The 12,638-nt window shown below is 39.6% G+C and overlaps 1 protein-coding gene, 1 non-coding gene and 1 pseudogene across 2 annotated transcripts in view; 1 reads left to right on the top strand and 2 right to left on the bottom strand.

The window, feature by feature from the left end:
• The window catches only part of PTPN4 (protein tyrosine phosphatase non-receptor type 4), a 290,817-nt gene that overhangs the window by 60,092 nt on the left and 218,087 nt on the right, over positions 1-12,638 (top strand). The gene's annotated exons all lie outside the window — the stretch shown is intronic.
• Positions 3,516-3,622, bottom strand: LOC150021861 (U6 spliceosomal RNA). The gene has a single exon (XR_016513928.1). It is a non-coding gene; the product is annotated as a U6 spliceosomal RNA (small nuclear RNA).
• Positions 7,345-7,880, bottom strand: LOC150021860 (UPF0524 protein C3orf70 homolog pseudogene; annotated as a pseudogene).

Genomic DNA, 12,638 nt, shown 5'->3' with positions numbered 1-12,638 from the left:
ATTCTAGAAATATAACATCCCTTCTTGCCCTTTTTCTTTTATCATTTTTCCTCTCTTTCCTCTTTGGTTACCCAGAGTTAGCAGAATCATAAAATTTAGATGGTGCAGTATCCACCAGACAGGCCTCACTTCTGACACCAGTTGCAAGGTTGGGAGGTTTCTAAAACCACTCTGAGTTCTGATAGTTTATTAGAAGGACTTGTAGAACTCATTGAAAGCTTTATATTCATGGTGATACTTTATTACAGAAAAAGGATACAGATTTAAAAAGGGAAGAGAAGCTTTGGGCAGAGTCCAAAAGGAGTCGAAACTGAGACCTTCTAGTTCTCCACTTCCCATGGAGTCATGCATGATGTTACCTCTTCCTGGCTACCACGTGTGATAATACACACAGAGTTATTTTCAACAAGGGCAGCTCTCCCTCAAGCTTTTGGTATCCAAACTTTTTACTGGGACTTAATCACATACTCCCTACATGACTGACCTAATCACTAGCTTCTCTCAGAGGTTGGGCCTAATACCTTTAGACTCCAGTTCTTCCCCAGGACGAAACTGATGTTATGTGGCCTAAAGCCCCCATCATAAATCACATTGTTAGACTGTCCATTGACCAAAGCTTGCAGGCAGAGATACTCGTGTCAAGCATTTTGGGTGCCTAGAAATCACCTTCCAGCAGATGAGGGAAAAAATGCCAGGCCTCTTTTTAGAAAACTTTTATTTCTTCACTATACATTAGTGCTACATTTTTGTAGTAGCTGATTAAAGTATTCAGCATTAATATTTTGGTTGTTAGTTTTTATCTAAGTAATAATATACAAATGTAAATAATTTTTAAAAGAAAAGACAAACAGGGCATTGCTTAAGAACTAGAAGGGAAAATGTCGCACCTTGTCAGGACCAATAGTTGAGGTATTAGGGGGTATGTAAAATGTTTGGGGAGGGAGCTATATGGGAAAGGAATAGGAGGAAATGAGTCTAGTTAAAAAGGGTATGAAAACAATTCAAATGGAATTAAAAAATAGATAATGATACTTCTGGCCAAGTTGAAGGCCGCAACTAACACACTTGTCTCCCTCCGCAACTAAGAAGGAATACAACTGCCACAAAACCAGAAATAACCAGAAGTTCCAGAACATAAAGCTACATGGAAGTCCAATGTATGAAGTTATAAAGAAGTTGTGCTCGTCCGGACGGGTAGGAGGGGTGAAGCCGAGGTGGAGAGGTCAAACTGTGCCGGTGGCTGCAGCTGCGGCAATGGCAGCAGGACGGCAGTAAGCACAGACATCCATATTTAAGCGGAGGCGAGAAGGACCTCGGGAGCACCTCAGCTGCAGACCAAACCCATCAGCTTGCAATTCCAATGCCGGGGAAGGCAGACCCCCATTGCCTTAGACTATGAGGGCCGGAAGCAGTGGGGACAGAGGAGGAGGCTCCCAGCCTCTCAGCAGAGAGTAAACGGCAGGAATCCATCTTGGACCTCTGCCCCCACACAAAACGCCACAGCGTGGTGAGAAGGGTCGCCAGGTAGTGACAAGTGCACGGGGCTCAGCCCCCTATAGTGTATGAGGTGTGACAGCCCCGCCTAGCAAGCAAAGGTAAACACAAAACTGTCAGGATGGCACAGATCATGATAGAGATCCCGGTGACGCAGCTGACCAGCCAGCAAATATATGATCTATTGAACCAGCAGGTAGAAGATCTTTCTGAGGCACAGTTCAGAGCTTTGGTTATATGAATGCTTACAGACCTAAGAGGAGATCTTAAACAAGATGGAGAAGAAATGAAGGCTAGTCCTGCTGAAAGTAATGAACATACATACGAAACTAGTGGTGAGGGAAAGAAAACCAGGGACCAAATCAACAAATCGGAACATAGGGAAGGAACAAACAGTCAACCAGTGCAGAAAGAGGAAACAAAAAGTGAGGAAAATGAGGAGAGGCTCAGAAACCTATGGGACAGGTATAAGCGGGCCAACATCAGAATCATAGAGTTGCCCGAAGGTGAAGAACTAGAAATTGAAAAATTATGTGAAAAAATAATGAAGCAGAACTTCCCTAACTAGGAGAAAGAAATAGACTTACAGCAGGTCTAGTAAGCACAGAGAGTTCCAACAAAACTAGACCCAGGGAGAACCACACCAAGACACATTGTAATCAAATTGTCAAAAATTAAGGATAAAGAGAGAATCTTAAAAGCAGCAAGAGAGAAGAGAATTACGTACAAAGAGGTCCCAATAAGACTATCAGCTGATTTCTCAAAAGGAACTCTGTAGGCAAGAAGGGACTGGCAAGAAATATTGAAAGTAATGAAAAGCAAAAACCTATAACCATGATTACTCTATCCAGCGAAGAGTTGTCATTCAGAATAGAAGGGCAGAGAAAGTGCTTTCAAGACCAAGTAAAACTGAAGGAGTTCATCAGATCCAAACCACTGTTATATGAAATGTTAAAGGGACTTGTTTAGGATAAAGAGGATCAAAACGATGAACATTAAAATGAAAACTGTATCACAACAACCAACAACAGAAGCTGGGGAATCGAAACAAAGGCAAACTAAGTAGGCAAAGAGAGTGGGAAAATAATTATAGGTATGGGGAACATTTTGAGGGGAGGTCAGCGGGGAGGAGGAAGGAGGGGAAGGAAGGGAGATGGTCCAGGAATTAAGAAGCATAGTAGGAGAGAATGGAGTAGATAGGAAGATGTTGAGAAGAACTTATATGCACAACCCTTGGGCATGGACTAAGGTAGGGGAGGGGGACAATTGGAGGGAGGGGGGTCACTGGATGGAGGGGAACAAATGGAAAAGAAATTGAGACAACTGTAACAGCATAAGCAATAAAGCATGTTTTAAAAGAAAAGAAAAGAAAAGACAAAGAGGACAAAGTATGTAATGAAAGCTTAATGAGACACCCCCATTCTTTTCTTTTAGTACTGGCTCCCAAATACATTTGTAGATGTCCTTTAGTCATTTCCTTCTATTTTTCAATTCTGGTTTATGTTCTGTTTGGACATTATTTATTGACTTCCTATTATGCAAGATAAGAATTTAATAGCTATAGTGCATTTTACACCCTCACTTTCCCTCCTAAAGTTCTTATGTCATAATTTTTAGTTAAATTTATCTATCTACTCTTTATCTTTCTATCTTCTATTTATCACAATTACATTTGTCTTCTAGTAAAGGAAACTGGGAGTAACAGTAGCTTCAAGGAGCTAAACTTTAGAATTCTTTTCTAGAGAGTGTCAGTCTAGGAATGGAATAGCAACCTCACAGTTATCAGGGAACCAGGCCTCCTGTTTGCCACTCCCTTTCTTGAGATCTTGGCTATACATAAGATTTCTTCATAATCTAAGATAGATATTAGAGCTTTATCAAAATCATGTCAGTTTTCAGGCAGGGGATGAGGGAGGATGGTGTAGCAAAAGGGGTGCGCACGATTTTTCTTTCCCAATCTTAAGAGAGGGTGCCTTTAAAAGTTTTACCTTGCAGCTTCTAGTTGCATCTTTTCTTTTTTTTTAAATATGGAATGCCTCACGAATTTGCATGTCATCCTTGTGCAGGGGCCATGCTAATCTTCTCTGTATCGTTCCAATTTTAGTATATGTGTTGCTGAAGTGAGCACTCTAGTTGCATCTTATTGGCCAAAATTTAGTCACATGCCTCATTTGGGCTGCAAGACTGGGTATTTTAGATATTCTCGTTGTTACCCCAAATAGTATTGGAGTTTTATTTTAAAGAATTGAGATTAAAATGGATATGACGTCAGCAATTAGCACTTTCTGACGTAATTGGTGTCATCGTTTATCTTTTTATGGTTATGCAAGTTAATTCACTGCTAAGCCTAGTAGTATACTATGATTATATTTTGCACTTGCTGAAATTATTTATTGCCTCTTTTAAAAAATATGCTTAGTTTTCTTTCTATAGTTTTTAAGTTTTTGTGTTTTCAAATTATATGTGTATTTAATTTAGAGTCAAATAGTTCTACAAGGTGTATTACACAAGAGCAGCTGTCTACGGCCCTTGCTCTTACTGCGTTTCCCCAGAATCAGCTAGCTTGATTCTTTTCAGTAGTCTTTGGATATGTGTTGTATATGTTCAAATGCCATATATGTGTTGCTACTACATATTTTTTTCAGTTTTAGGCATTATCCATTGACTTTCTATTGTAAAAGATGAGAATTTAGTTTTTTTTTTTTAAACCACTAACCCCCATTCCTCATCCTATCAATATAATTCATTTATATAATGTACTTATGTTACAATTCAATGTGTACATTATTATGGCTACTAAAATGTTATTTACAGCTGAGCCATATAGTATATTATGATTATTTTTTTCTTTTGTGCAAAACTTCTTGGTTTTCATAGAATTGGTCATTTATTCTCCTACCTCTCCATCTCTATTTTTTGCTTAGTTTCCTATATAGGTAATTATTCCAAACATTTTTAATAATTGTCTGAATATTTCTATATTCTTTATATCAGATATTCTATCAAATTAATGTTCTTATGAAAAACTTTAAGAACCTTTTGATGTGCTTTTTGAACTGGTTGCTCTATACACTTGGTGCATATAACTAGACTCACCCATTGCCACATCCTATTTTGAAAGTTCATGTACTTGTAAATTCATAAAATCAACCGGTTCCCATTATGAGACTCTTCCTCTGTTTTTCACTATGCTTAGTGTTTCTGTGTTTGAAAACACTTCAGTTTTTCTTGGAATACCTTGGGGTGGGGGGCTGTATAATCATTAGTTTTAATAGATAGAATTGGAAACTGAGGGATGTAATTCCTCATGGAAATGTGAATTTTCAACCACTTTTCTTCCAAATTTTGGCCTTATGTTTATTTTGCCTTTTTCTGATCCTTATGCCTCAAATTTACAAGCTTTCTGTGTATTTGACTTGTTTTCTTATTGGATCCCTCTCTCTGGTGTTTGGTAGTTAGCTTTGTTTTCTCTTGCATATGCTTTCTGTCTTCCAAAACATATTCATGTCTCTTTAATTGATATTTTTTGTCTTTATTCTTGTTGGTTTTTTAAAATGTTTTTAATGCCTATCCTCTTTTTTCCCCTCAATATGATGAGCTTTTGAGGAAGGAGCAAAGGTAAACACATGTTCACTTATCACATTTACAATAAACTGAAACATTTTTAAAAACCACTTTATTTTTTTAGAGCAGTTTTTAGGTGCACAGCAAAATTGAGCAGAAAGTACAAGAGCTTTCCCAAATTCACCCTGTCTCACACATTCATACCCTCTCCCTCTGTCAATATTAACAGTGGTACATATTGATGAACCTACATTGACATGTCATAATCACCCAATGTCCATAGTATATATTAGGATTCACTCCTGGTGTTTACATTCTGTGGGTTTGCATATATGTAGGATGAAATATATCCATCATTATCGTATCATACAGAATAATTTCATTGCCCTAAAAATCTTCCATACTCTTATCAATTCATCCCATTCCCCTTCACACAACTCCTGCAACCACTGATCTTTTTAACTGTCTCTATAGTTTGCCTTTTCCAGAATGTCATATACTTGGAATTATACAGTATGTAGCCTTTTTATATGGCTTCTTTCATTTAGTAACATGTGTATATGATTCTGCCTTGTCTTTTCATGACTAGATATCTCACTTGTTTTTAGTGCTGAATAATAATAGTTTATTGTCAGGGTGTACCACAGTTTACTTGTTCACCTTACTGAAGGACATCTTGTTGCTTCCAAGTTTTGGCAATTATGAATAAAGCTACTATAAACATTGTGTGCAGGTTTTTGTGCTGATGTAAGTTTTTGTTTCTCTTGGGTAAATACTAAGGAGTGTAGTTGTTGGTTTTTATGGTGAAAGTGTGTTTAGTTTTATAAAAAACCACCAAAGTGTCTTCAAAGTGGCTGCACCATTTTACACTCCCACTGGCATTGAATGAGCATTCCTATGGCTCCACATCCTTTGCAGCTTTTGGTTTTATTGGTGTTCTGGATTTTGGCAGTTTTGTAGTTGTGTATTGATATCTCATTGTTCTAATTTGTACTTCCCTGATGGTATATGATATGGAGTATCTTCTCCCATATTTATTTGCCATCTGTACATCATCATTATTTTTTTTAAACTTCCATGCTAACTAAAACTATTACTGATATTTTCTTAAGACATCAGGTGTGGCTGCTTCCTAAATATAATATTTATATAATCTCCAAACAGTTTTTTTTAGATTTCAAGTACAATTAAGAAAAACAGGGAAATGTTAGGAAACCCACTCAAGAGATCAGTTGCTGCAACACATTCCCCAGCTACAAAGCCAAGTACATCTCTCCTTCCCACAGGATCCTAAAGCATTCTGGGTAATGTTACCTGAATGTATTATCTCTGCTATTGGACTGTGGTTCCCTTCATGTGAAGAGTCAGGTCTTATTCATTCTGTTTCCCCACAGCACACTGCAGAGCATAGGCATTCAGCTAAAGCTGGATTAAGCATGAAATTGAAGATATCATCTCTTCTTTTTTTTTTTTAGATTTTATTTATTTATTTTTAGAGACAGGGGAGAGGAGGGAGAAAGGGAGGGAAACATCACTGTATGGTTACCTCTCACACACACCCAACTGGGGACCTGGCCTACAACCCAGGCATGTGCCCCGACTGGGAATTGAACCGGCGACCCCTTGGCTTGCAGGCCGGCACTCAGTCCACTGAGCCACACCAATCAGGGCGATATCGCTTCTTAAATGAAGGTCTAGCACAGCCCAGGTTATGGAGAGTTGTGCAGACACTGGCCATAACTAGTGGCCAAGCTGGCCTCCTGTGCCCCCCTAGAAGCCCAGCAATTGACCCCAACCCATGCAGATGATGAGGAGAAGGGGAAAGGGACAGAATGACATGTACCAGGGCACAGATTGTTCACTTCATGGGAGCTAATTCCCATATGAGAATAGCAGGGCAATGGGGGTGCTTGTCAGCATGCCAAAAGGAATGCTAAGAGTTTTTCTGTGGGTACTGTATTCAGAAAGTACCATCTCCTTCACTCAGGTAGCTCCTCAGCTTGGTCCATCATATTCTATGATCATCACTTCATCACTTACAAAGTTCCCAGTGAAATTAAGTCTGGGTCAAAATTCATGACACCAGATGCTACATAGAAAATAAGTCAAGATATAAAAGAAAACAAATGTCATAGTTATAACAGTAATTTGAAAGGGAAGCTAATCAGAGTACTGAATTACTATGGTTGTTAGGGGTAGAAAATACCAACTATACTGGAAAAATGATCTATCCAACAAAAGTACAAAAGCTCAGCTTGGATCAGAGATGGCTTCCTATCCTGACTCTCACATGGTGGTTTCTATCGTTTCAGTCACCTTCAGGTCAGACTGCTACTGGCAGAGAAGGATGCACTTGTCCGGTTCCCAGCTGCTCTCTGGACCGTAATCTTCCTCTGAACTCAGTTCTGCTCCTCTTCTGTGCCCTCATCACACAGTTCCACATAGTGAGCCCCAATTGTATTGATCCCAGAATCCTCAGAACTTGAGGGAGAAGAGCAATGATCTATTTTTGGTGCATTGCTCTCTTTTGAAATAAAGGCATTGTGGGCAGAGACCTCCTGAGGGCTCATTTTGTGGGACTGTGGTGCTGGCTGCTTCTGCACATAACACATCTTTCCATTAATACATTTAACCTGGTGGTTGTCAATAAAGAGGTATAAGATCATACAGTACCTTGGTGAATCAGGCAGGAGGGAAGGTTGGAAGACAGATGCAAATTTCAGAAAGTGTTCAGTGAGAGAGACTGAGATCTGAATGGTTTTTGTGGGTTTCCAAGGCTTTGCAGGAATCTCAGTGCTTGGAAGCTGTTCCACAGAGGTCATAGGCAGATAATGTATTTGCCTTGCCCATTTATTCTTCATTTTGTATTTTCTGATGGGCAATCATTCCACAGTGTGGTGAAGGTCACACACATTCCACTGATTCCACCTAGGTTGCAGTTGAGAGTTAAGTTCCTGGTCAGGGCACATATGAGAGGCAACCAGTCGATGTTTCTCTCTCAAATCAATGTTTCTCTCCCTACCCTCTCTCCCGCTTCATCTCTAGTTCAAGAGTATGTCCAGCAGCTCAGTGATGCCATCTTGGTTCCAGGCTCCTTTCATCCTTTCACTCTGATATCCTCAACACTTTGGATTTTCACCTTCTAGTTGGCTGTCTCGTGGTGGTACGATGGCTGCAGCATGTCTTCACACCACAGGACATAAAAGCAAACCCCAGGGCAGCAACTGAAAGGGTACCAATCGCATACAAGAAGTGGGTGAAGTGAAGAAAACAGAGCGAGAACTGGGCAAATCGCCAGAAGTCAGGCAGCGGCACTGTCCCCTTTCCGAGCCCCCCACCACAAACAGAGCCACAAAGTGGTGAAGTGGGTGGCCCCGCCCTGGCAATCACCATCTGTACACCTTCTTTAGTGAGGTGTCTGTTAAGATCTTTGGCCTATTTTTTATTGGGTTGTTTTTCTTATTGTTGCAATATAAGAAATTTTATATATTTTGGATAACAGCCCTTTATCAGATGTGTCTTTTGCACTGTTTTGCCTAGTTTGGCTTGTCTTCTCATTCTCTTGACACTGACTTTTGCAGAGCATTAGTTTTTAATATTAATGAAGTATAGCTTTTTATAAAAAATTCATTTATTTGTTTGCTTATTTATTTATTTTTAGAGAGAGGGAAAGGAGAAAGAGAGGGAGAGAAACATCACTGTGTGGTTGCCTCTCACTCGCGCCCCCAACTGGGGACCTGATGTGCATCCTAGTGATGTACGGCTGACTGGGAATCGTGATAAACAATTCTTTATCTTCATCACAGGCATTCCGTCCCTGGAACACAGTGGCTCAGATACCATCTTCATGGCTTGCAGACCCCCTGGGGTACAAAGGTTGTTGACCTCCTACTTGGTCATGCATTCCAGTTTCTAGAATAGAAGCTTTTCACATGCATTAGTCACTTTAAGCCTGTCAACTAAGGCTAAAGTGTTTAACTGTCCAATTTTCCTATCAGAAGTGTTCATTCCTTCTATTTTTAAGGAAGAGTTTTAGAAGGGTTGGTATTAATTCTTTGGGTATTCACTAGGAATCACCAGTGAAGCTATCTGGTCCTGGATTTTTGGTTTTTGGGAAGTTTTTGATTACTGATTCTATTCTCTTTCTAGATATTAATCTATTGAGATTTTTCTGTTTCTTCATAATTCAGTCACGATAGGTTGTATGTTTCTATAGGAATTTATCCATTTTTTTCTGGGTTGTCCTGTTTGTTGGCATGTAACTGTTCATAGTAGTCTCTTATGATCCTTGTATTTCTGTGGTATCAACTTTAACATTTCCTTCTTTATTTCTTTTTTTTTTAATGTATTTTATTGATTATAATGTTACATTTGTCCCAATTTCCCTTCCCTCTTCTCCCATCCACCCGGTGGCACCCCTCCCTCCAGTTGTCCCCCCCTTTTAGACCATGTGCATTAGTTGTGCATATAGTTCTTCTCAACCTGTCTATTCCATTCCCTCCTACCATGCTCCTTAATTTCTATATCATCTCCCTCCCTCTCCCCTTTCCCCCTCCCTGCTGACCGCCCTCCAATATGCTCCCCATACCTATAGTTCTTTTTCCACTCTCGTTGTCTGTTTAGTTTCCTTTGTTTCAGTTTCCTAGCTTCTGTTGTTGTTTCTTGTGATGCAGTTTTCATTTTAGTGTTCATAGTTTTGATCTTCCTTTTTCTAAACCAGTCCCTTTAACATCTCATATAACAGTGGTTTGGATCTAATGAACTCTTTCAGTTTTATTTTGTCCTGGAAACACTTTCTCTGCCCTTCTATTCTGAATGACAATTTCGCTGGATAGAGTATTCGTGGTTGTAGGTTTTGGATTTTCATTACTTTGAATATTTCTTGCCAGTCCCTTCTTGCCTGCAGTGTCTCCCTTGAGAAGTCAGCTGATAATCTAATTGGGACCCCTTTGTACATGATTCTTTTCTTCTCTCTTGCTGCTTTTAAGATTCTCTCTTTATCTTTAACTTTTGACATTTTGATTATAATGTGTCTTGGAGTGGTTCTCCCTGGGTCCAGTTTTTTTGGAATTTTCTGTGCTTCCTGGACCTGTAAGTCTATTTCCTTCCCCAAGTTTGGGGAGTTCTCCTTTATTATATTTTCACTTAATTTTTCAATTTCTAGTTCATCTTCTTCACCCTCTGGCAAACCAATGATTCTTATGTTGGGCCTTTTATAGCTGTCCCAGAGGTTTCTGATCCTCTCATCCTTGCTTCCTGTTTCCTCTCTCTGCACTGGTTGACTATTTGTTCCTTCTTTGTGTTCTGGTTTGTTGATTTGAACTCTGGATTTTATTTCCTCACCATCTGTCTTGTATGTGGTTTTGTTCCTTTCAGTATGAGTGTTTTTTGATTCTTTCTCATCTTTTTCCAGATCTTTTGTTAATTCTGTAAGCCACCTGATAACAATGGCCCTGAACTGAGCCTCTGACAGGTTTCTTATTTGTTCATCTGTCAGATTCTTCATCTGTTGCCTGGTGAGCTGCGCCACCGGGATTTCTATAGTTGTCTGCCTCATTTTGACAGATGCGTTTTGTTTTCTTGGGCCAGCTATAGGGGATAGTGCCTGTGTACTCGTTACAACCCAGCGACAGGCGCCGATCCGCAACCTATTTCGCAGCGCTGTGGCGCTTTGTGGGGGGACGGGGGTCCAAGATGGATTCCTGCAGTTATTCCGCTAGGAGACTGGGATCCGTCCTCCCGCCCCCTGGGCCTCACTCTTCGAGGCGACGTGGTGGCTGCTTCTCCCAGCGTTGGGGTCACGAGCCGCCGGGGTTTGACTGCAGCCAGGATTGTCCTCCCTGCCGCTGTCCCTGGTGTGACCACAAACAGCACCGCCCCCTTTCGCTCTTCCTACCTGCCCAAAGGGCGCCACTGGCTTATAACTTTATACGTTGGGCTTCCGTGTAGTTTTATTTTCTGGAATTTCTAGTTATCTTTTGTTTTGAAGTACTTGTATTCCTCTCTAGTTGTAGAGGGAGGCCGTATTCCTCTCTAGTTGTAGAGGGAGGCCGAGCATGTCCATCTAAGCCTCCATCTTGGCCGGAAGTCTCCTTCTTTATTTCTGATTTTATTTCAGTCCTCCTTTGTTCCTTGTTGTGTCTAGATAAAGTTTTGTCAATTTTGTGTATCTTCATAGAACCAGCTCTTGGTTTTATTCATTTTCATTTCTATCTTCATTTTAGTCTTTATTTCATTTATTTCTTGTCTGATCTTTGTTATTTCTTTCTATCTACTAATTTTTGCTTTGTTCTTTTTCTAGTTCCTAGAGATGTAAAGTTAACTTTTTTATTTGAGATTTTTCTTCTTGAGGTAAGCATACATTGCTATGAACTTCCCTCTTAGAACTCTTTTAATTTTTCAAGGTAGAAGCATAGATTATTGACTTCAGATCTTTCTTGTTTTTTACTATAAACATTTAATGCTGTAAATATTGATAGGTAACAGAATTAATAACCCAGAACAGAAAAACAGGAGGGGACAGAACAGAATGACCACAAGAACAAAGAAGAAAAGTGGTTACAGAACACTGAGAATGGACAAAACACATTCCAGGAGCAGAAAGAATACAGGGCAGGGGGTGAATCAGGTGGTGAAACCCCCTAGCCAATAAGAGAACCACAACCCACTCAAATATAGAAAGTAACCAATAGAAACTTATCCCCCTAGTGTGGTTTGTTGCTTTAAAAACCAGTATCCGTGCCCCTTTCAGGTGGGAATTGGTCCTGTTCTGACTAATAACCCCTCTTGGTGGAGAGTTCCCCAATAAATCAATTGCTTTGCTATAAGCTCGCTGCCTTCTCCTGATTTTCCTGGCAACACGGAACTCACAGATACCTTTCTCTGCACTGATTTAGTTGTGTCCTACAAAGTGTCATATGCTGTCTTTTAATATTCACTCAGTTCAAAATATTTTTAAATTTCCCTTGAGACTTCCTTTTTGCCCCATGAGTTATTTACATGTATATTATTTAGTTTCTGGGTATTTGAGGTTTTTCAAATATCTTTCTCTTACACATTTATATTTCCATTCCATTGTGTCTAGTAAACATAGTTTGTATGATTTTTTTCCTTCAGTTTAATAAGGTTTGCTTCTATAAGGTTTATTTTAAATTTGATAAGGTTTATTGCACATCTTTTTTTATTTTATTTTTTATTTTTATTTTTTTATTTTTGGTTTTTCAATTACAGTTGTCCCATTTTTCCCCCATTTCTCTCCCCCACCCAGCCCACCCCCTCTCCCGCAATCATATCCCTCCCTGTTGTCCATGTCCATGAGTCATTTATACACGTTCTTTGACTAAACCCTTCCCTTACTTATCCCCCTTCTCTCCTTCCCCCCCCCTGTTGACTGCTATTCTGCTCTTTGTTCTATTTAGTTCTTTTGTTTGTGTTGTTCTTTAGTTTCCTGTATTAGGTGATATCATATGGTATTTTTCTTTCTTTCCCTGGCATATTTCACTAAGCATAATTCTCTCTAGTTCCATCCATGTTGTTGCAAATGGCAGGAGTTCCTTCTTTCTCTCTGCTACATAGTATTC

Source organism: Furipterus horrens, unplaced genomic scaffold (assembly GCF_987537825.1).
Source record: "Furipterus horrens unplaced genomic scaffold, mFurHor1.1.pri manual_scaffold_1, whole genome shotgun sequence".
NCBI classification, from domain to species: Eukaryota; Metazoa; Chordata; class Mammalia; order Chiroptera; family Furipteridae; genus Furipterus; species Furipterus horrens.
The sequence above is the reverse complement of the archived record's forward strand: the minus strand, read 5'-3'. Positions and strand labels throughout refer to the sequence as shown.